The sequence below is a fragment of the Antechinus flavipes genome, chromosome 1 (assembly GCF_016432865.1).
Source record: "Antechinus flavipes isolate AdamAnt ecotype Samford, QLD, Australia chromosome 1, AdamAnt_v2, whole genome shotgun sequence".
Taxonomy (NCBI): Eukaryota; Metazoa; Chordata; class Mammalia; order Dasyuromorphia; family Dasyuridae; genus Antechinus; species Antechinus flavipes.
In genome coordinates this window covers 480,704,847-480,729,109 of record NC_067398.1, presented here as the reverse complement: position 1 = coordinate 480,729,109, position 24,263 = coordinate 480,704,847, and the positions used below count along the sequence as shown (strand labels likewise).

Genomic DNA, 24,263 nt, shown 5'->3' with positions numbered 1-24,263 from the left:
AAGCACAATGAAAGCATGCACTGCATACCATGCATCATTTCAAGAAATATCTATCCAATTTGGTTGTGTATCACCTAATGGTTGATAATTTGTGATGGGGGTGGGGGAGGCAATTGGTTAAATCAGCATAGGTTTCTGTTTATAGTTCTACATTTTTAAAGCAAAAAAGAATCATAGTTTGCAGATACCTAAGGTAATTTTCTCAAAAACTATAAGTTTGCCAGAAATATTTTAATAGTTGTAGTATCATTAAAATTAAAGCAATTTTAAACTCTTTATTTTTTAAACTGAGACCTAATAGAAATAGTAAATGTTGAATTTTGCACTATGACAGTAACTTCCTTGTTTTATCATGCAAAATATTCTTTGATATAAATGAATTATAATTTTTTAAATAAGAACTCTTACTTTTTCCCCAAAGTTTCCCCATTCCACAGAAAATGACACACCTGGAAATACATAATGGCCATCGACTTCTTTTTATATTTCATATCAGATATTCATATTTTTTGTTCATAATCTTTCATAAATTCTGTCAGAGCAAATGTTCCTGACTTTCTACAACCAAGAATAGATAGCTGATAATTTCAAGATTGTCATCTACAGGCTAACATTCCTATGATAGCAAATCTGCAAATCTCAGTTTTTCAAACAACTTTGCTGTTCTTTAGAGTAAAGACTTTCTAACGTGAAAGTGAACCATCATAGGTATGATAAATTAGTAAGTGTAACAAAATGAAATGGAAGGAGATACTAGGAGTTTGCTACTGAGAAATCTGATGCAAACATCATTCTTCCATCAAATCATTAGCATTATAATAATCAGAAAATGTTAGAAAAATATTAATTCAAAAAAACCTATAAACTAGATTTTAAAATTTGATAAACTAATCACCAATTTTTTTTCAGATTCCATGCATCATTACCATCATAAACTCTAATGGTCTTAAAATCAACAGAAAATATGGAAAGTTACGGACCAAGAAGTTATCCAGTGTTACTATACATGCACTTCACTCCATTAACACTGAGAGGGTCAACTTTTGATTATCCACATTAATAGAAAGATTGCAATGGTGCACATAATACAAACAAATGATAATTCAAAAGACATTAAAAAGTGGCTTTGGTATCCCCTTTTTTTTCAAGCTCCATATTTACCTTAATGTGTTTTTTTTAATTTAATGACAAATTAAGTTCTTTATTACATATCACTTGGCTACCAAGATAAGTGAGGAGTGAAAGGGGAAAAATAGTCTAGGATAAAAATTGCTCTGGACAATACAAACATAGCTAATTTAGTCTACACTGTGTCAAATACTGAAAGTCAAACATCTAATCTTGACTTGGTTTTTAAGATTAAAATTTTTCTGTGGTTTATTTTTTTTTCATCCCAGGAAAAGAATAAGAGCAAAAAAGGGAGGGAAAAAAGAGGGAAAGAGGGGAAAAAAGAAAGAAGGAGACAGGGAGGAAGACAGGGGGAAAGAGAGGGAGAGAGAGAGAGACAGAGAATCACTCAGAAGACACTTTACTACAATTTTTCTTATTAGAGATCTAATAAAGAAATTTTCAGTATATAAAAAAATAGAGTTCAGATTTTCATTCTCTTTTTATGTGGAAAAAAATACAACACTCAGTTGATTTCTACATGGAAAGGGGAGTACTGTCTGAAGTATCCAATAACTTACTTTAAAATCTCTCTTGTAAATAAAACCTGAAAAATTGTCGTCAACATATATTCAGTCAATATGCCTTTATGACAGCTTAATGTATCTGAAGTTTAAGTCCATTGAAACTAATGGGGCTGACCAATGGGTTCATTAGCACCCTGGGTTTGACAAGCATGCTTCATTTGTTTTCATGAAGCATTCCTATCAAATTTTTGTCCCACTTACATATAAAAGAAATCCTCCATAGGGAGCAAGTGAACTTGTAAAGTCTGGATTTTGATGAGTAGCCCCATTAGTTTCAATGGCATGGACCCTATTCTCTACTTGCCTTTTCTTATATTTCCCAATTCTATTTTTTTCTGCAGAATTTCTTTCTGAATAGACTTAGGCTTGACCTGACTCATTTGTATAACTCATCTGACCATTAGCACAGTTTGAAGTTAATTCCTTTTCATTAAATCATTTTTCAATCATGACATTGCCACCCCCCACCAGCATATTTTGCCCTACAGCAAGCAAAACATATGCATGATAGTCTGACATAGAAAAAGATTTGTAACTGCAAAGTCCCACTTTTTTTTAGTTGCTTTAGAGAGAAGTTTAAAAAACAAGTCTTTATTTTTAATAAATAGTACTTGGTTAGTCTGATTCTAAGAAGCTATCTTGGCATTATCATATCCATTCTGAATTACAGAAACATCTCTACATGTTAAAAGCTATTATAATCTGCCACTGTCGCATAATTCCTGTTCCTCTACAGTATTTCTTTGTTTTGCTTCATTCTCACCCTAACCAATTCTTTCTGCCCAGGCTAAAGACACATGGAAGAAGAGCCACTTAAAGATAAATTGTCTGGCAAATATCCAACTCTCTTCCTGTTCAATTTCTTATGAAGAGGGAAATAATATGGCTAATTCCTGATTTAGAGTTATTTCCATTTTCTGAGAGTAGATGTCAGTATAAGGCAACATTGCAATGAATTCATAGAGTTAGCAGCTTTAAAACATGTCATCTTTATGCCTATGAAGAAGAAAAAAATGATCAAAAGTAAAGTTAAATCAATTCAACTGGCATTTTGTGAGTACCTACTATGTAATATTTACTTAATATTTAGTCTTTAAGTATTAAGGATACATGAAAATGAAAAAACCTACCAGTCCTTTACTTCAAGGAGCTCACAAATTTATGATAATCTCTGAAGGAAGGCTTTTTGCAGACTTGAGATAAGATGCAAAAGATGTGAAAGAATCTAAGAAAGCTCAGAGTTGAGGATGAGAAAAGACAGTGTTCCAAGCATGAGGGAGAGAAAATAAAAACTCTCAGCATCAGAAGATGGGGTGTCTGTTGTGTACAAGGAACAGTACAGAGGTCAGTGTTGGGACAAAGTATGTGGAATCACAGATTATGTGGAGACAAGTAAGGTATAAGAAAATTGGAAGATAGAAAGAGGTAGGTTATGAAGGATTTTATATATGACCATGGAAGTAACAGGGAACCAGTGCAATTTTTGAATGAGAAAGTAGATTTTTGTGACATGATTAGACATGTACTTTAGGAAGATCAATTTGATAGCTAAGAGTAGAATATATTGGAGTAGAGAGAGAGAAGGCAAGTATATAAACCAGCAGACTACTGTAATAGTTTAGATATACCTAAACAATTAGAGCCTGTACGAGGGTGACTGCATCTCAGAAGAGAGATAAGGGGACATACAAGAGATGCTATGAAAGACAGATCTATGCACAATTCATATATCTATATATGTTTATGTGTGTGTATATATATGTGTGTATAGGCTGGATATATTTCTATACTTATTTACATTCACATATATGGGACATATGTGTATATATGGATATACATATGTCTCTGTATGTATGGATGGATATATAGATGAGCAAAGCAGCTAAAGTTTGACAGGATAAACAACTGATTGTACATGCTTTTGCGGGAGAAGAGAGACTAAGGAGTAAAAGATAAAATTTAGGTTTATATGCCTGGATAACAGGAAGGATGTTTGGTACCCTGCTCTACAGTAATAAGGAAGTTAGAAGGAGGAACATTATTATGATAGTCTTCAAAAAATATATTTTAACCTTCCCATTCTACTCTCAATAACATGCATAATTGCAGTTATAGATAAGATTCAGAAAGAAGGAACAATACATTTTTAAAAGTTTTGCAATATTTTGCAATATTTGCAACAAAATCACAAAAATGGATTTAACAAAAACACACACATTGCAGAGATTCTGAAATGCACTTTCATTCAGATTCTGACATTAAATTAGTTCACCAATATATGTATTTTGGACAGGCGTCATGGAATAATGAGCTGAGCCAGGAATTAAGAAGGAACAGGATATCAGATTAATGTGCATTTGGAAAATTGTATATTGTCTTTAATTACCCAGACTGGCTGTCTTTAGGGAGAAAAAAAAGCCAACCACCCCTTTCACAAAATCATTGACTCACAAGATTTCAGAATTAGAAGAGTCTACAGGATTCATCTAGTCCAACCTGTAACTGAACAATAATAACTTCTGTATCATAATTACAACATCCAACTCTACCTCCACCCCTCAATGTAACCATCCACTTTGGCTTGAACATTTCCAGTTCACACTAATTTAATCATGATGATGCTACTGATAGTTAAAAATCATAGAACACATGCCACAAACATATGATACTTATGATGGCAAAAACAAACAAACAAACAGAAAATGTACAAGCAGCAACAGTGATGAGCAGGCAGGAGTGTTCTATATACAGTTTTGCTTTATTTTGTTTTCACAGCACAGGTCTCCTAGGCTCATCCAGCTAGAAGTACAGCAGCTATTCATGGGTCATTCCAATTCTGATCAACAGACACTTTAATTGGCTATGTATTTTCCAATTTTGATTGATTCAGCTCTCTTTAGGCTGGATGATGGTCCTTTGCTCCTTAGCGCTCACCATATTGTTGCCAGACAGTGAAGTCAGCTAATTGGATTATTCTCCATTGCAGCTCAGATCTCTGGAATTCAAGTGATCCACCTGCCTCAATCTCTCTAGCAGCTGTCTATGGACATGTGACATCATAAGGTATATTTCCAATGATACTTTCTATTTCAGAATTTATGTATAAAGCATTATCAAAGTGGATTACCCAAGTGGTAATTAAAAGAAGAAAATAAGGGCCTATAATCAATTTCTGAAAGATTTGTAGGGAAACATAGACAAGAATTTCATTAAAAAAGAAGATATGAAGGAATAATGTTCTTCAACAGCAGAAGAAATACCCACACAAAGGAAACCATTAGATCAGCGAAAGTATCAAAGTACCTGTACAAGTATCTTCCTTGTACTGGCACATATCTTCTTTCCAAATGTAACTGCTTTCTACACCTTGTACAATAATAGCAATTTATACCAGATTAAAAAAAATTTGTAACTGTAAAATGCATTCAATGTATATACAGTACTTTACTATGCACCGTCCTCAAAGCCATGCATATTTATAGACTGAGAAGAAATAAGTATGCTATTCTTAAAATTTTGAATGGTTTCTTTTGGCAATCAATATGAATAAAATTGGTTTTATTAATCAAATGTAATATCATAAAAATTCATTATGACTATGATTTCTAGACTTAGTTCATTCTGGATTGTTGTTGGTTTTTTTGTTTGTTTGGTTTTCGGTCCTAGCAGTTATTTAAGAGATATGCTACTGTAAGGATGACTCCTCTTTGTGAATTCAAATCTGGCTAGCAGTATGATCCTAGAAAAGTTACTTAACCTCTGTTTGCCTCCGTTTCCTCATCTGTAAAATAAGCTGGAGAAGGAAACAAGCCACTTAGTAACTTTGCCAAGAAAATTCCAAATGGGGTCACAGAATCAGATATTACTGAAAAGACAGGACAACAACAAAAACCAATGTCTACAGTGAAAATATACCAATGCCCATGCTATATGTAAAAAGAAAGAAACAACCCAGAATCTTAGCATTAGAATCTAACAAGGTGGCATAATACAGCACATACCTAATGAGAAAAAAATATCCTTTAGAACATTCCATAAACCTGATGGTGAGAAATGAAACAATACCCCAAGGAAGTCAGTTCTACATTTGGAAATTTCTAATTATTGAGAACAATTTTTAAAAAATTATACATATGAAATCTACTTTTTCACAACTTACACTAACTTTTTTTTTCATATCTGTCTTCTGAGTGCAAATAAAAGAAGCCTAATTCTTATTCCAGGTGACATTCATTTTAATAAAAGAAAATAACTATCACATTTACTTTATACTTTCCCATTTTCAAGATAATTATTTTATGTTCATTCAAACAATCCCTGTTTACCATAGTCATTACCATTCCCTCACTTACCTGGTCATTCTCTTTGAGTGTGCTATAGTTTCTTAGTATCATTTCTAAAAAAAAGTAAAAAAGGAGGAAATTTGGGAGAATAGGAAAAGACTATTATCCCCTTTTTTAGACACTAGGTTTCTACTAATTCAATAGCAAATGGTATTGGTTGGGAGAGAGGGTGATACTTCTACCCCCATTCATTTGAGGTTCAATAAAACTTTATTGCCTAATAGTAATAATAGCCTTACATATACATGTATATATCTATGTATTGCATTTATATCACACTTCAAAATTTCCATGGGGTTTTACAAATCTCTCACTTATTTTCAATTTTCATTATCCTAATTTTTACTTATAAGGAAACTGAACCAGATACAAATTAAGTGCTGCTTGGGGGGAGAGGGAGAGACACTGTCTTCATGTCATTTCTTGACAAAGAAGTAATTGAACCTACATTAGTAATAGAAAGCACACTGGTGGGAGCTCATGAAATATAATCTTAGAAATATAGAACTATAGGACTATCCATAGAACATGAGAAAATAGCCCATTCACTAGAGTTTCAATTCTCAATTGTGAGTTCAGGTTGGAGAATTACCTTAATAATGATATTATAACAACCTGAAATTACATTGGCTTTACTGGCTGCCATGTCAAAGTTATGTTGAACTTATAGTTCATTAAAATTCTTATGTCTGTTTCATATTCATTGTTATTCAAATATCTTTTCTCATTTTGTACTTATCAATATGATTTTTAAAACTCAAATGTAGGACTTTAGATTAAACTGTATGACATGTTTGTTTTTCGACCACTGCTTTAGTTCATTGAGCTTTTTTGGATCCTAATTTTTGTTTTCTGTCCTTCTCAGATTTGTTTCATCTACAAATTTGAAAGGCATGTCATCAAGACTTTCAACAAAGATATTTGTTAAAAATCCATTAAATAGCACAAAGCCTAAAATGTCGAGACTCCAGGAACATTCAAAGTGACATTCCTCAAAGATGTCATGGACCAATTAATGATTTTTGAGTATGGTCAATGAAAAATTATGACTAATTATATTAATATATTAGAAAGAATGTCAGTATAAAAAATTTTAAATTATTTTCTGAAACCTAAGAATATTATATCTAAAGCATTTCCTGTGATCTACCAGTCTAATAAGTCAATTAAAAATATTTTTTGAAAGATGCAAAAAGAAGTTGATATGCTCACTGCCATGTACCTCTTTAGGACCAACAAGAAGTTCCCTTAAAGATAGGGAAAGCTGAATGTTGTAGTAGATGAATTTAGGAAGGGCTAAGTTCAAATCATGTCTCAGACATTTAATAGTTGTGCTACCAAGAGCAAGTCAATTAATCTTTGTGTTTATATCCATTTCCTTATTTGTAAAATTGGACTAATCACACCCACTGCCTACTTCACAGAGTTGTAATGAGGATCAATGAGATAAGTATAGTTCAATCTTCCAGGAGCCAAGATGGTAGAGTAAAGCAATAAATTTGTATAATTTTCCCATATACATCTCCAAATAACCACAAAACAGTGCCCTGAAACAAGTCCTGGAGCATAAGGATCAGCAAAATTAGGGTGAAACTCTTTTAGCCTAAAACCTTGGAAGATTATGAAGAAAGGTCTCACTCAGCAAAAGGAGAACAGAGTCAAGGATAGGAAATGTACCCATAAAACAGCAACTCCCACCTCAACAAACCAGTGGAAGACACAGTGCCTGAGTGCAGTGAGTCAGATAAACACCAACATCAGTCCTACCCACCCACCCTCAGCATAGCCAGGGGAACAGGAAAACTTCCTCTCTAAGAACCACCCTGTATTTCATCATAGTCCTATGCAAAAAGGCAGCTTCCAGAAATCAGACCTCCATTCTTCAACATAGCCATGGCAAGTAACCCATAGTGGCCAAAAAATAAATATGCTTCAATGTAATTAGGGGAAATGCCTCGATTTTATGGGAGAGTTCAACCCATTCACATTCATAGTGATGATTACTGTGTATTTCTCTCCATCAATTTTTTCTTTCTATTTATCCCCTCCCTTCTTTCATTCTTTCCCTCCTCACCAATGTTTTGCTTCTGTCTACCACCTTCCCCATCTGCCTTCAGCACTTAGCAATCACCCAACATCAATAATAGGATCCCAGCTTAGCACCAAATAAGCTGCCAGACCTCTACAGACTCCCAGCAGTGCCAGTCACCTTCCATCTCACCCTTTCAGTGCAGCACCAGACACGAGACTCCTCCATAAAAATAATCAATGTAGCATCAGGTAAAAATAGCTAAGGAATGAAAAAGAGGAGTACACTGGATGTAGAAGGAAGTCAGATAGAATCCAGTAAATTATTTCACATGAAGAGGTATGACAAACCTATTACAATAGAGGGGAAGATAGGAGGGTAGGCAATAAGCATTGTTTGAACCTTACTCCCATCAGTATTGGCTCTAAAAGGGAAAAATATACAAAACCAGCCAAATATAGAACTCCATCCTACCATCTTTGTAATAAGAGAAGAGATTAAGTAAGGGGAAGGAGAGGGACTGACAGAGAGAAGGGCAGATGAGGGAGGTGATAGACAAAAGCAAAACCTTGGGGAGAGGGAAAGAGTAAAAGGAGAGAGAGAGGATAAACAGAAAGAAAAATTTGATGGATAGATATACACAGTAATCAGTACTGTGAATGTGAATGAGATGAACTCTCATATAAAATAGAAGCAGATAACAGAATGGATCAAAAACCAGAATCCTACAATATGTTGTTATAAGTAATAAACTTGAAGCAAAGAGATGCACATACAATATGGGTAAATGGTTGTAGCACAATCTATTATGCTTTGGCTGAAGTAAAAAAAAAAAAAAAAAAAAGCAGGAGTAGCCATCCTGATCTCAGACAAAGGAAAAATAGATCTAGTTCAAAGAGATGAAGAAGAAAATTACATTTTGCTAAAAGATATTACAGAAATGAAATAACATCAATATTAAATAATATGCACCAAAGTAGTATGGTATCTAAATTCTTAAAGGAGAAGTTAAATGAGTTACAGGTTTATCATCAAATGAGAGCAAGCAATATGAAGTGTAAAATCAATAATTTTGATTATATTAAATTTAAAAGGTTTTGGACAAATAAAACCAATGCAACCAATATTAAGAGAAAAGCAGAAAGCTAGGAAACAATTTTTACATCAAGTGTCTCTGATAAAAGCCTCATTTTTCAAATACATAGAGAACTAAATTTATAAGAATATAAGCCATGTCTTAATTGCTAAATGGTCAAAGTTAAGAACAGGCCATTTTCAGATAAAGAAATCAAAGCTATCTAAAGACGTACCGAGAAGTGCTCTAAAAATTATTTTTGATAGAGAAGTGCAAATTAAAACAACTCTGAGATAAAACCTCACAGATATCAGATTGGCTAATATGAAAAAAATAGTAATAAATGTTGAAGAATATGTGGGGGAAATGCTGTACTGTTGATGGAGTTGTAAATCGATACTACCATTTTGGAGAAAAATTTGGAAATATGTCCATAAAGCAACCAAAATGTGCATAACCGTTGATCTAGCAATACCATTACTAGATTTGAATAAAAAAAAATCAAAACAAAAAATGGTAAGGAATCTACCCGTTCAAAAATATTTGTAGCAGCCTTTTTTGTGATGAAAAAATACTGGAAATTGAGGGAGCCCATCAGTTGGGGAAGGGCTGGACAAGTTGTAGTACATGAATGAAATGGAATACTAATGTTCTATAAGAAATGATGAATAGGTGCATTTTAGGAAAACTTGGTAAAAAGTGAAATGAGCAGGACCAGGAAAACATTGTACTCAACATCAATAGCATTGTTTGATGATCAATTATGAAAGACATAGCTATTTTCAGGAACATAATGATCCAAGACAAGTATAAAGGACCTAAGAGGGGAAATGCTACTGAAATTCATTTAAAGAACTGATGGACTTTGAATGCAGATTGAAGCATACTTTTAAATTTACTTTATTCCATTTTGTGTTTTTTTCTTTTGATTTGTTTCTTCTTTCACAACTGTGACTAATATAGGAAAATGTTCTACATGATAGCACATGCATCATCGATATCAAATTGTCTACTATTTTCAGAGGAGGGGAGCAGAGGAAGAGAGAGAGGGAAAAAAATTTGAATTCTTGCAAAAATGAATGCTAAAAATTATCTTGGTATGTAATTGGGAAAAAATAAAATACAGCTAAAAAAACAAAAAAGATAGCATGTAAAACACTTAGAAAATCTTAAATAAAAATGCCAGCTCTAATTAGAAAAAATGTGATATTTTATATTAAAATAGTTTAAAATATCTTTAGATCAATTAGCAAATGAGAGTAAAGAAAATAATTCCAAAGATGAACAGTGATATTAATCATGGTTAATTAGTTATTAAATAGTGATTAATGATTTTTTTAGAATCATTCAAAAAAAGTCCAATTTACTAAAGTAGGAAATTTAATAGTATATTTGTCTTGAACTGACAGAGCAAATACATAATGATCTGGGTTCAAAATTGAATTTAGAAGGTAGGCTGGAATGTATCTGTTAAATGGCATGGAACATTTAGTGACTCCAAGATTCTTCCTGAAAAAAAAAAAAAACTTTTCTTTTTAAATAGATGCTTACTTCTGATAATGCTAGTATATTCCTCTCTGAGATTACTTTTTGTATGCTTGATATTTATTTGGTATCACCTAATTTATGTATATATGTAATCTCCCTTATTAGAATCCAACCTTCTTGAGGGACAGGGAATGTTGCTTTTTTCTTTATAACTTTAGAGCTTAGGACAGTGCTTAATAAATGCTTATTGATTATTAATTGAGAACTGCTACTCAAGAAATAATATAATCTCTGAAGAGATGTATGATTGGGATCAGTAGGTTGTGAAACATTTCTAAGAAGTGGCATACAAAAATCAGTATAAAATATATCATAGAAATGTGTCTAGAAAAAATTGTCTAATCATATAGTGGTATATATAACTATAGTGCTAGTTGGTATATATAACTATAGTGCTAGTCAGATAATGTGCTATTCAGAGGATTATAGATTTAGAGCCAAAAAAGATCAATAATGGGAGAGGGAAGACTCATATTCAACTACTACAATCCCAGAGTTGTTTCTCTAAGAGACATAAAGGAACTTCCATTCCCTCATGTCTCTCAGCATGTCAATTATACTTTGTGTAGAAGATATATGGGAAGATATGAAAAAGAATTGCATTTGGTGAAAATGTATGAAGGCATCAAGTGTTTCTATTAGTGGAATCATAGATTTATTGAAATATCAAAAATAATAACATATAAAAGAAGAATTGAGAATTGGAAATCCATCCATTGTCTTGAGTCTTTTGGTGGAAAAAAAGTAATATCCTGAAGTCACTGGTTGTCTTAATAAAATTGTTTAAGATATATAAAATTATCTTAGCAGTTAGGCAGGTCTCATGTTTTGCAAAAGGATCAAGTATTTCATTTTTAAAGAAATAAAGGGACTAATTTTTCATAAAAACCTGTCTCTTAAGGATGCATGAGTTGAGGGTTTGAAGATAGAAGGTACAGGGATGTTGAAATAAACATTTCAATCACACTTTGTAACTTAAAGTTGTGCATGAGAACTAGTACCCATTTTCAGTAAAGTTTTTAAAAATGCACCCAACTAAAAGTTCTAGCAACAAAATTTTTACTATATGCCATATACTCACTAGTGTTATACCAATAATGAATCATTCTCAATAAAAGAAAGAAGCCTGAAGAAATAGAATTCTTATTTTACATGTCATTAAAATTTGCATTCACCCACTGCTTAATTTTTTTTAAACTCAATTTAGTTTCTTTTGAATTCTGTGGTTGCATTTACTAAAATGGACATGATCTACATGATTTCATCAATTTCTACAATCCATATTTGAAGATAAAATCTCCATGTCCCAAGAGCAAGCATCTCAAAAGCAAATAAGAAATTTAAAGAACTCACTTATATGAACCATTAGTAGAATTTGCCTTTTAGGTCATACTCTTATTATCACCTTTGCTGACCACCATCAAACTCATGAGGCCAAAATAACAATTGAACATAGAATTCATTCATCTTATATAATTCCTGAAATTATATGTTACTAAATTAAAGAAATTTCAATTGAAATTATTCAAGAAGAACATCTTACATTATGTTTCTTCTCCTCAGCAGTCTTTGGGGTGTGTGTGTGTGTGTGTGTGTGTGTGTGTGTGTGTGTGTATACACAAGTACTATTTCTAAATCAGTTTTTCATAAATATTGTAAAATGAGGTAGAATTGAACAAAACAATTCATAAGCTAGGAGGGATCACTTATTTAAATTTATAAGAACCTACACAAACACTATGGTTCACATAATTCCATTGATAAAACTTTTACAATGAAAGTCTAATGGCATGTTTTGTACTTGTTTTCCCAACTAGTATACAAATTTGAAAATCCCACTCAATAGATGGCAAATTCCCTTTCTTAGTCCTTAAGAAAACATAAACAGTAGAAATAAATCATTTCTACATAGTAATTTCTGGATTTTATAGTGTTCTGCCTGGACAATGGTAATTTCATAAACTAAGTACCAAAGAAACAATGTTGATGGTTATTACATTAAATGCAACTAGAAACAGCCTTATATTAACCTTAATAAGACAGGAAATATCAAGGTATTGACAATAAAAAAGGAAACTTCTCTTCAACTTTTGTGATGATTCTAAAAAAAAAAAATAAACAATGAAGTAAAAATAAAAATCCTATTGATTTTTTTTGTCCTATTGACAAAAAAAATATCTATCTTCTAAGTATATTTTTATCTGCCTCCCCGTCCTAAATCTCCCAACCCAATTTATATCTACTCCAGGCCAGAACCCGATTTGTTTCTATCTTACCAAAACCTTCATATTTATACACTTGCTTCAAACCTATATATGCTTTCTGACTAACTTATGTATTGGAATCCAAACAAATAGATTGCACCTGTATATTGCTTTAAAATTTACAAATAATTTTCTTCAAAATAACCCCATGAAATAGACAACACCAATATTATTATTCTTTTTATAGATAAGGAAATGGATTCAGAGAGATTAAATGATTTTCCTACAGACACACAACTAGCATTTGTCAAAACTAACACTCAGACCCTGTTCTTCTGAACACACTCCAGTGATTTATACAAGAGAGAGATGTTCAAGGAAGAAAAGAAATACACACACATACACACATACACACACACACACACACACACACACAAGTTCAGCCACTCAATGCCCCTATTCTTGCAGCTATAACACATGTCAAGTCAAAACTCTCAATGCCTGCTTAAGAATTGAGCACTCTACCCTCTTCTTTTCCACATGCTGAATGTCAACACATAGAAGTTAAAATTTTTGGATATTTTGGAGCAAAAAACATGATTCTTGCACAGCCATATTACGAAATCTCTAAAAGGTCAGGCTTTTGCCATCTTGGAGAATATTATAAGTAAATAGGTGGCATATTCTTAGATAGTGGTAGGTTCTGCATTGTCACTAAGCCCAAGAAGGTACTGTTCTTTATAGTCTTGAGGGCAATAACAGTGCTTAGAATAAAGAGTAATAAATGACAGAATCTTCCAAGAAATCATCAAAGAAAAATATTCCTTGATTTATTAAAAGCAGAGGGCAAAATAGTCATTGAAAGAATCAATCAACCACTTCCTGAAAGAGATCCCAGGAGAAAAACTCCAAGAAACATTGTAGCTATAATTTCAAGGTCAAAGAGAAGCTACTTTAAGTGGCCAAAAAGAAACAATTCAAGTATCAAGGAACCACAAGCAAGATCACTCAGGATTTAGCAGCTTTCACAATAAAAGATTGGGGGTCTCAAAAAGTATTTTCTGAAAGGCAAAGAAGCTTGGATTACAACCAGAATCAACTACCCAAAAAGATTAACATAATTTTTAGGAGAAGAGATGAATCTTCAAGAAAGTAAGGAAATTTCCATCATTCCTGATGAAAAACAAAACTAAATATAAATTTAATCTTCAAATATAAGACTCAAGAGAGGCATAAAAAGGTAAACAGGAAAGAAAAAAAAAACACAAAGATGTTGTTTAAAAGTTAAACTGTTTACATCCTGCATGGGAAGGTGATACTTGTCTCTTGAGAAGTATATCGGTTCTTAAGGCAGTTAGAAGGGATATACATTAAAAAAAAGGATGAGAATATAAGTTTATTTTGATATGATAATATAAAAATAGACATTAAACCATGGGGAAAAGATTGTACTGGGAGAAGAGGAAAGGGGAGATAAAATAGGTTACAGTAGAGGGTAAGAAAGGAGAGGGATGATCAGTGTATGAAGCTTAATCTCATCAGATTTGGCTCAAAGTGGGAATACAGTGCTCAGTTGGTTATACAAATTTATCTTTTCCTATGGAGAAGTAGGAGGAGAATGAGAAAAGAAAAGGGAGGGCATGACTAGAAGGGAGAGCAGAAATAATAGGAGAAAGAGATAAGAGAAGGGAGGAAACATGATAGAAAGGAGGGAAAATTATGGGAGGAGGTGGTAATAAACAAAACCATGGTAAGGAGAGACAAGGTGAAAAGAGAGAAAAAAAATATATAAACAAGGGGAAAATAAGATGGAGGAAAATACACAAGTAGTAATCAAAACTATGAATGTGAATGGGATGAGTTCTCCCATAAAACAGAAGCAGATAGCAGAGTGGATTAAAAAAAGAATTTTACAATATGTTGTTAAGTAGAAACATATCTGAAACAGAAGGATATACACAGAGTAAAGGCTTTTGCCTGAAGCAGAATATATTATTCTTTAGCTGAAGTTAAAAAAAAGGGGGGGTGGGAGGGAATTATCCTGATCTCAAATAAAGACAAGGCTAAAATAGATCTAATTTGAAAAGATAAGGAAGAAAACTACATCTTGCTAAAAGTTAGCAAAAAAAAATTAGAAAAAGAAAACCAAATTACCAGGATCAAAAATGCAAAGAATGAACTTACTACCAGTGAATAAAAAATTAAAGCAACAGTTAAGAATTATTTTAACCAATTATATGTCTACAAATCTGACAATTTAATTGAAATAGATGAATATTTACAAAAATATAAATTGTTCAGATTAAAAGAAGAGGAAATAAAATACTTAAATGAAGCCATTTTAGAAAAAGAAATTAAACAAGTCATCAATGAACTTCCTAAAGAAAAATCTCAGGGCCAGATGGATTTACAACTGAATTCTAACAAATATTGAAAAAAACAATTAATTCCAATACTATATAAACTATTTGGGAAAATAGGCAAAGAAGGAGTCCTGATAACTTTCTTTTAAGATATAAATATGGTGCTGATACCTACACCAGGAAGAGCCAGAGAAAGAAAATTATAGATCAATTGCCATAATTAATATTATTAATATATCATATATCATATATATTGTATTATTAATATTAAAATTTTTAAATAAAATATTAGCAAAGATATTACAGAATATTTTTACTAGAATAATACACTGTGGTCAAGAGGGGTTTGTACCAGGATAGTAGAACTGGTTCAATATCAGGAAAACAATCAGAATAATTGACCATATCAATAACAAAACTAACCAAAAGCATATAATTTTCTCAATAGAAGCAAAAAATAAAAAAATCCAGCATCAATTTCTATTAAAAACACCAGAGAGCAGAGGAATAAATGAAATTTTCCTTAGAATGAAAAGCAACATCTATTTAAAACCATCAGCAAACATTATGTGTAATGGAGAGAATCTAAAAGTATTCCCTGAATGATCAGGGGAGAAATAAACATTCCCATTATTACAATTATTATTCAATATCATATTAGAAATGTTTGCTTTAATAATAAGAGAAGAGCAGGTAATTTAAAGAATTAATGTAGGCAATGAAGAAATAAAATTATCACTTTGCAGATGATATGATGATATATTTAGAGAATTCTAGAGAATCAACTAAAAAACTATTTGAAATCATTAACAATTTAACTAAGTTGCAGGATATAAAATAAAGCCACATAAATCACCAGTATTTCTATATATTACCAAGGTCAAGCATCAAGAGATAAAAAGAAACTGTAGATAATATAAAATATTTGGGAGTGTACCTGCCAAGACAAATGCAGAAGCTATATGAATACAATTATCAAACACTTTTCACACAACAAAGTAAAATCTAAATAATTGGAAAAAAATATCAGTTGTTTGTCGGTAGGCTGAACTAATACAATAACAATGATAACTCTGCCTAGGTTAATCTATTTATTCAGTTCCATACCAATCAAATTGTCAAAAAGTATTTTAGAGAGAGAGAGAATTTAATAAAAATTTTCACCTGGCAAAACAAAAGGATAAGAATATTGAGAGGAAAAATGGGAAAAATGTAAAGGAAAGTGGCCTCGAAGTAGCAGATCTAAAACTTTATTATAAAGTGGCAATCATCAAAACCATTGAAACTGTCTGAGAAATAGAGAGATGGATCAATGGAACAAGTTAAGTACACAAGATACTATAGTCAATGATTCTAGTAAGGTACTGTTTGTTAAATCCAATGACTCCAGATTTTGGAGTAAGGACTCACTATATGACAAAAACTGCTGGGAAAACTGGAGAATAGCATGGCAGAAACTAGGCATAGACCAACATCTCACCCTCTATACCAAGAAAAGATTGAAATGAATACATGATTTAAACATAAAGGGTGATGCTATAAGCAAATTAGGAGATCAAGGGATAGTTTACCTGTCAGATCTTTGCAGAAGGAAAGAATTTGACCAAACAAGAAATAGAGAACATCATGAAATGCGAAACAAATAATTTTGATTATATTAAATTGAAAAGTTTTTGCACATACACACACACACACACACACACACACACAAAAAAAAGCCCAATGCATCCAAGATTAGAAGGGAAGCAGAAGGTTGGAAAACAACTTTTACAACCAGTGTTTCTCATAAAGCCCTCATTTCTAAAACATATATAGAACTGAATGTAAATAATTCTCCAATCAATTAATGGCCAAAGGATTAGGAATGGACAATTTTCAAATGAAGAAAGTAAAGACATTTATACTCATATGAAAAGATGCTCTAAATCACTATTGATTAATAAAATGAAAATTAAAACAATTCTGAAGTATCACAATAGACAGTTCCCCTATAAAATAACAAATATAAAAATGTTTATTAAAGAGGTGGATTATATAACCACAAATTTATTTTCTATCTATTGTGCTAAAATGAATATAGCTAGTCAATTGAATAGCCTATTTGATAAGAATGCTGCATGTGACATCAGAAACATCTAATTTCACATTTTACCTCAGATATTGAGATCCTAGGCATGTCACCTAACCTCTGTCCTCCTTAGTTTCTTCATCTATAAAAAGTAGTAATAGAAACTATCTCCCAGAGTTTCTATGACCATAAAACAATGCATACATACATATAATATATGTGTGTATACATAATGTTTTACAAACCTTAAATAGCTACTTCATCATCATTATATAATTGGTAACATGCTTTGCTCTAGACTTAAGTATACTACTGGTGTCATGAAAATCAAATATAAAATCTAATAATCGGTAGGGCTATTATTTCCCTAGCTAATACAAAAGTAGCTCAGAATACCACTTCACACAAAACAACTCCCATGCCTTTTAATTTCGACCTTCTCTGCCTCCTTCCCTATTAATTCCTAAAAATCCCAATTTATTTTGGAATCTGATGCTGTTTTTGTTTCACATTCATCTGTTTTCATTTCATATTCATTTTGAAGTATTAATTCTTTAGGAGAATATTTTTAGATAAAACTCTAAAATAATGGAAAAGTACTTTTTTTTAATTTCAAAATTTCAATGAATGTCCTCAAAAAATGTAACATAATGAATCTGCCACTACATAGTAATGTGACCTCAAACAAGTCACTTCACCTATTGTTATCAGCATCTTTATCTGTAAAATGGTCTAAATTATTTCTGCTGCTTCTTCCAGTTCTAGTTTAAAGAGTCATGGTCTTCGACAAAGCACTCCTAAGAGTTTTAGCTCTTTCGGATCCCTTTGGATACAATACACCTAGTCATCTGATAACATCAAATTAACTTGGAAAAACAAATAAATTCTTACAAAACATTTAACCTGTAGACGCAGACTAGTGTGAGAAATGGGAAGATATTGTCTAATAAAATATAAGTTGATGGTGACTGTGATGTATGTTAACTGATGTTTTGCTTTCATCTGATTCTTTCTCAGACTTTACTCTGATAAATTTGAACTTTTGTCTTTCTAGTCCTCAACAACCATTTTCTAAGGATCACAAAACTAGTGGTTTAAATGTTTTTCTCCCCTTTGATGACTATTCAGACTCTCATGGACAATGAAGCAATTGACATCAATGAACCACCGTATTACATTGGTTTAATATTGCTTCATTAACAAACTTAATTGTTGTGACACTGATTTTACTTTCTTCTCCTGAGAAGTTCTACTTCTACACATTTGGTACAATCCACAGTCTGATTATGTTCATTTTATTCACTTACTTAACATGATAAGTTTGTCCTAACCTATAACTGCAATTTAATGTGAGTTTTATATCTAGATCTAATATTTTATATAGAAAAATAGATGCCTTGGGTTGCACATAGTTATGTACAATTGTTCAATTAAGAAATAATATAGTGTTTGCATGATATTTGTAAGACATTGTGCTAATGTATGGGATACAAAGATTAAATGAAAACCACTCTTTGTCCTTAAGGAGATTATATTTTCCTGGTCATAGAATATGATATTTGCATAAAATCTATGGCTGCAGACAGTTGCAAAATGACAAAACTACTGGAAAACAACCAAATTGAACTAGAGATACTAAACAAAGTATGTAAATTTGATCTGAGATAATACTTATGGCTCTAACATATTCTATGTTGTGTTGCTTTGGGGGAAGTAAACATCTGGAGAGAAAGAAAGCAATATAATTTCTCCATCTCAAAAATTGTCACATTAGGAAAAATTGTGTCAAAGTATTTCCTGAAACAAATGTGAAACACTTCCACAGAATACTTTCTTGATCTTTTTCTCTATTGCCATATGCAATAACATTTAAAAAAATATTATGCTGTAAGTGTCAAAAAGGTAGAAGATTCATAGTGAGATCACATCATGGAAGTATCACAAAATTTAATTTTGAGCACCCAAGAAACATTTTGCAAAATAGTTCTTCTTAGCCTATTGCCTTATATACATCTTTGCTTGCCATCTCAGGGAACTGAGAAAGAAGAATAGAACACCATGTTTTATGGCTTGTATAAGTAGTCATTGTCACTTTATATGTAGGCATATGACCTCATCATTTACTTTACCAGTGAAGAAGATAATATACAACATTTATCTGAATAGTGCCTTTGTAAAAGGACTGGTTTTTTTCTTTCTTTTTTTAAATAACTTTTTATTAACAGAACATATGCCTGGGTAATTTTTTTACAACATTATCCCTTGCACTCACTTCTGTTCCGATTTTTCCCTTCCCTATCTCCAGCCCCTCCCCTAGATGGCAAGCAGTCGTATACATGTTAAATATGTTACAGTACTTCCTAGATACAATATATGAGTGCAGAACCAAACAGTTCTCTTATTGCACAGGGAGAATTGGATTTAGAAGGTAAAAATAACCTGGGAAGAAAAACAAAAATGCAAACAGTTTGCACTCATTTCCTACTGTTCCTTCTCTGGGTGTAGCTGCTTCTATCCATCATTGATCAATTGGAACTGAGTTAGATCTTCTCTTTGTTGAAGAAATCCACTTCTATCAGAATACATGCTCATACAGTTTCATTATTAAAGTATATAATGATATCTTGGTTCTGCTCATTTCACTTAGCATCAATTCAAGTAAGTCTCTCCAAGCCTTTCTGTATTCATCCTGCTGGTCATTTCTTACAGAACTATAATATTCCATTACATTCATATACCACAATTTACTCAACCATTCTCCAATTGATGGGCATTCATTCATTTTCCAGTTTCTAGCTACCACAAAAAGGGCTGCCACAAACATTTCGGCACATACAGGTCCCTTTCCCTTCTTTAGTATTTCTTTGGGATATAAGCCCAGTAGTAGCACTGCTGGATCAAAGAGTATGCACAGTTTGATAACATTTTGGACATAATTCCAGATTGCTCTCCAGAATGGTTGGATCCGTTCACAACTCCACCAACAATGCAACAATGTCCCAGTTTTCCAACATCCCCTCCAACATTCATCATTATTTGTAAAAGGACTGTTTTAAAAGAAATATATATGATATATGTATATGGTATATGTATTCAAAAATAATTAAACAAAATTAATTTCCACTATGCAGTATGTATATAATTAATTTTATATATTATATATATATATATATGTTTGCATATATACAAACTGGATATTTAATTGAATTTTCTTTAGGATTAACTAATCCTGGATGTCTCAATAAACATCATTTCGATGCTCTACCTAGGTTAGCTCTCCCTTAGCCAAACCCTATTTCTCCAAAATTCCTCTTTTTGAGTGCTTGTTTTAAAAAATCCCATTGCTTTTAAGTCTTTATTTCAGTTAATTGTTACAGCAATAAGGAATTATAATATTTATTACTCTTTCAACCACAAACTACTAAAAAATTCAAACCTTAAAAATCCAATAATAAACAATTATTTTCACTTATTATTCAACATGCTGTTCTTCCTGTTTGGCATTTGTATTTTTAAAACAGCAACAGATATTTCTTTGACTCAAAGAAATGAACTTATGATGGCAGAATTGTAAGGCAGCATGGCAGAATTAAAGCTATTTACGTAGTGGGATCTTTGGGACCCTGAACATATGGCCAACAGGGTATATAACCAATGTAAAGCCATCCCTAACAACAATAACAACAAAAAAGGCAGGGCAGACATAAATCCAGCCTTGACCTTGTAGTAATAATAAACAATTGTGATCAGAAAACTTAGTTCTAAGATAGAAGTAGTATGAGAGAAACAATAATTTAAGACATGAATAACCTATATAATATGTCACATCCAGGTCAAAATTAAATGTATTTTAAAGGCTATAGATTGGATATGGTTTCACTGATACAGGGAAATTCTAGATAAGGACACTTCTACTAGTAATAAGGCAGTTTAGCAACTTTTCTACAACATATAATCTTAGAAAGTTGCCTAGAGCATTAAGAGATGAAATGATCAGCCCAAAATGACACTGAACAAGTATATTTCATATTTTTATTGTTTTTATTCTAGAATTTCCCTACAAAAGGAGCAAACATTGTAATAAAGGAAATAGAAAGAAACAGGTAGGAACAAGCTATATTCAGGATGAATGGGAAATCATTAACAAAGGAAAGTCATTAGAATTAAAGGGGCTTAGAAAAAGCTTCAAGGGAGCCAAGATAGTTAGTAGGCAAGTTGAAGAGAGAAAGTATTCCTGTACCAAAAACAGCCAGAAAAAATGACTAGAGTCAAGAGATAGAGTGTTTTTCTTGTGGATCAGCCAGGAGGCCACTGTCATTGGTTTGAGGAATACATGTTGGGGAGTGGGGTATAAGAACACTAGAAAGAGAGGAAGGATAACTGATGCCTATCCCTATAATATGAGGCAAACTCTGAAGGAAAAGTATGTCCATAGTGGAAATTATCTATGGCTTGCTAAGAAGTGCTTTAAAAATCCTTTCATATTTAACTTTCTCAAAATTATATACATCTTCCAAAGTCCAGTTTAACTTATATCTACTTTATGAGGCCTCAAACTGAATGAGATTGCTCCTGCTTAAATTGTGCTTCTTACAACACATATTTATTTCTTTTCTGTTTTGGTTTGTTCATTTTTAGTTCTATATAACTCTTTTGATCCCATTTGGGGTTTCCTTGAAAAAGATACTAAGTGATTTGCCATTTACTTCTCCAGCTCATTTTACAGATGAGGAACTATGGCAAACAGGGTTGAATGATTTGCTGAGTATCACATAGCTAATAAGTCTGAGGTCAGATTTGAACTCACAAAAAATGAGTCTCCCTGACTCCAGGCCCAGTGCTTTATCCACTGTACCACCTAGTTGTCCAAACTGGTGTAATACTTTAGTATATTTTGCCCAAATTTTTATTATAATTATTTACATACTTATTTTATCCTTTGACAAGATAGTAAGCTCCTTGAGGGCCGGCAACATGTACATCTTACTCATCTCTATATCCCTGCAGTGCATTGTAAAGAGCAAAATCTTGATAAATACATGTTAAATTATAGAACTGTTAAGCTCACATTCTTAAACTGTAGTTTGTGATTCCATATAGGGTCTTATAAGTGAATGTGGGGATTATGAAATTGAGATTTGTTATCAATAAATATCTGATTTATATATCTATATGCCTGGGGTCAAATAAAAACTTCTCAGGTGAAAAGGGGATGTGAGTGGAAAAAATTCAAGAAACCCTGAGCTAGGGTACATTTCTTGTCAGCAACATAAGGGGAAAAAAAGAAATGTTCCAAGATAAAGATAAGATTTCCATGTATCCAAAGTGATAAAAGTTCTAGTGGGAAAGGAGTAGTGGAGAGAGCAGGAAGTTCTTTTAAGGAAGCAGCTTTCAAATAAGGAATAATAATACAAGAAATTCCAGGGTCAACAAGGAAAACCCTGGGAACAATCCTAATATTCAAAAAGCAGAACAGGATTAGGACAGAGAGATAGAAATAGAATTAGAACATGGACAGATACAAGTGAGAGACAGTGAGCAATCATAAGTGATTTAATAAGGTTAAACAGTTTACATTTTCAAATGGGAAGATGATACGTGTGATCCCTAAGAACTTTATCATCATGAAGGCAGTTTAGAAGTCTACTTAGATAAGTGGAATAATGTCTATGGTGTTGGAATGATCTCAAAAGAAAAATAGAACTATGTGAAATAGGGAAGTATTGGGAGAAGGCAGAAATGACAAAAAGGAATGAAAAAAGTATCTTACATAAAAAAGGCTCAAACAGAAGACTTTGAAATGGAGGACAAAATTAAGGGAGAGGAAGCAAGCAATACTTGAATTTCTCTTTTATCTGACTTGATTTAAAGATAGAAGGAGAGATAAGTAGATGAATAGATGAATAGTTGTGGATACAAATATCTATCTGTATGTTTTATGTTACATATATTGTATGTACATATATATGTCTAGATACACACATATATATATAAATATACATACAGTTGATTATAGAAATCCATCTCATAAAAGGAAAGGGTTAAGAGGAAAAGGTAGAGGTATAAGAAGAGGAAAGTATATTAAGGGAAATAGAAGTCATAAGTAAAACATATTTTTCAAAAAGGGATAGGATTAAAAATAAAACAACCCAAGGATAAAAAGGAGAAGATAAAATAGTGGAAATATATAGTAACCAATAATAAAGATGAATGTGAATGGAATAAACTCAACCACAAAATAAAAGAGAATAGTAGAATGGACTAGAAGCAATAACACTGTTTATAATATATATAGTTGAAACATAAAGACAGAAAGAATCAAAATAAAGAATGGGAACAGAATTTATTACACTTCAGCTGATGTAAAAAAAAAGGTGGGTGAAGCAATCATAATCTCAAACTGAGCAATAGTCAAAAAAAATGAAAAAAGACAAAGAAACTACATTTTGCTAAAATAAGAAGGTAACCTAAACAATGAGTTACCATCTATACTGAAAATATATTCACCAAATGGTATAGAATCCAAATTCTTGAAGGAATTGTTAAATGAGTTTCAAGAGGAAATAGTAAAACCATCTTCTTTTCTAAAGACTTACTTAGAGAAATCTAAGCACAATATAAACAGGAAAAAAGATGAATAGAATTTTTTAAAAACTGAGATGTGATAAACTACTGGGTGGGGGGTGACTAGGAACAGAAAGAACAATAACTGTTTCTGAGCTTCACATGACACCTTCACAAAAATTGACCATGTATTAGGGTGCAAAAACCTGATCAACAAATACAGAAAGAGAGAAATATTAAATTTGCCCTTTCTGAGTCATAATGCAATAAAAATTACATTCAATTCAATCTCTTTGAAATATGGATTAAAATACATTGAAAATTAAATAATCTAATCCTCCAAATGAGATAATCAAAGGAGACATTGTAGAAGCA

At 32.1% G+C, this 24,263-nt stretch overlaps 1 protein-coding gene across 4 annotated transcripts in view; it reads right to left on the bottom strand.

Annotated features, from left to right (window-relative positions):
- Window positions 1-24,263, bottom strand: part of NOL4 (nucleolar protein 4) — a 494,820-nt gene that overhangs the window by 372,390 nt on the left and 98,167 nt on the right. The window lies entirely within an intron of this gene.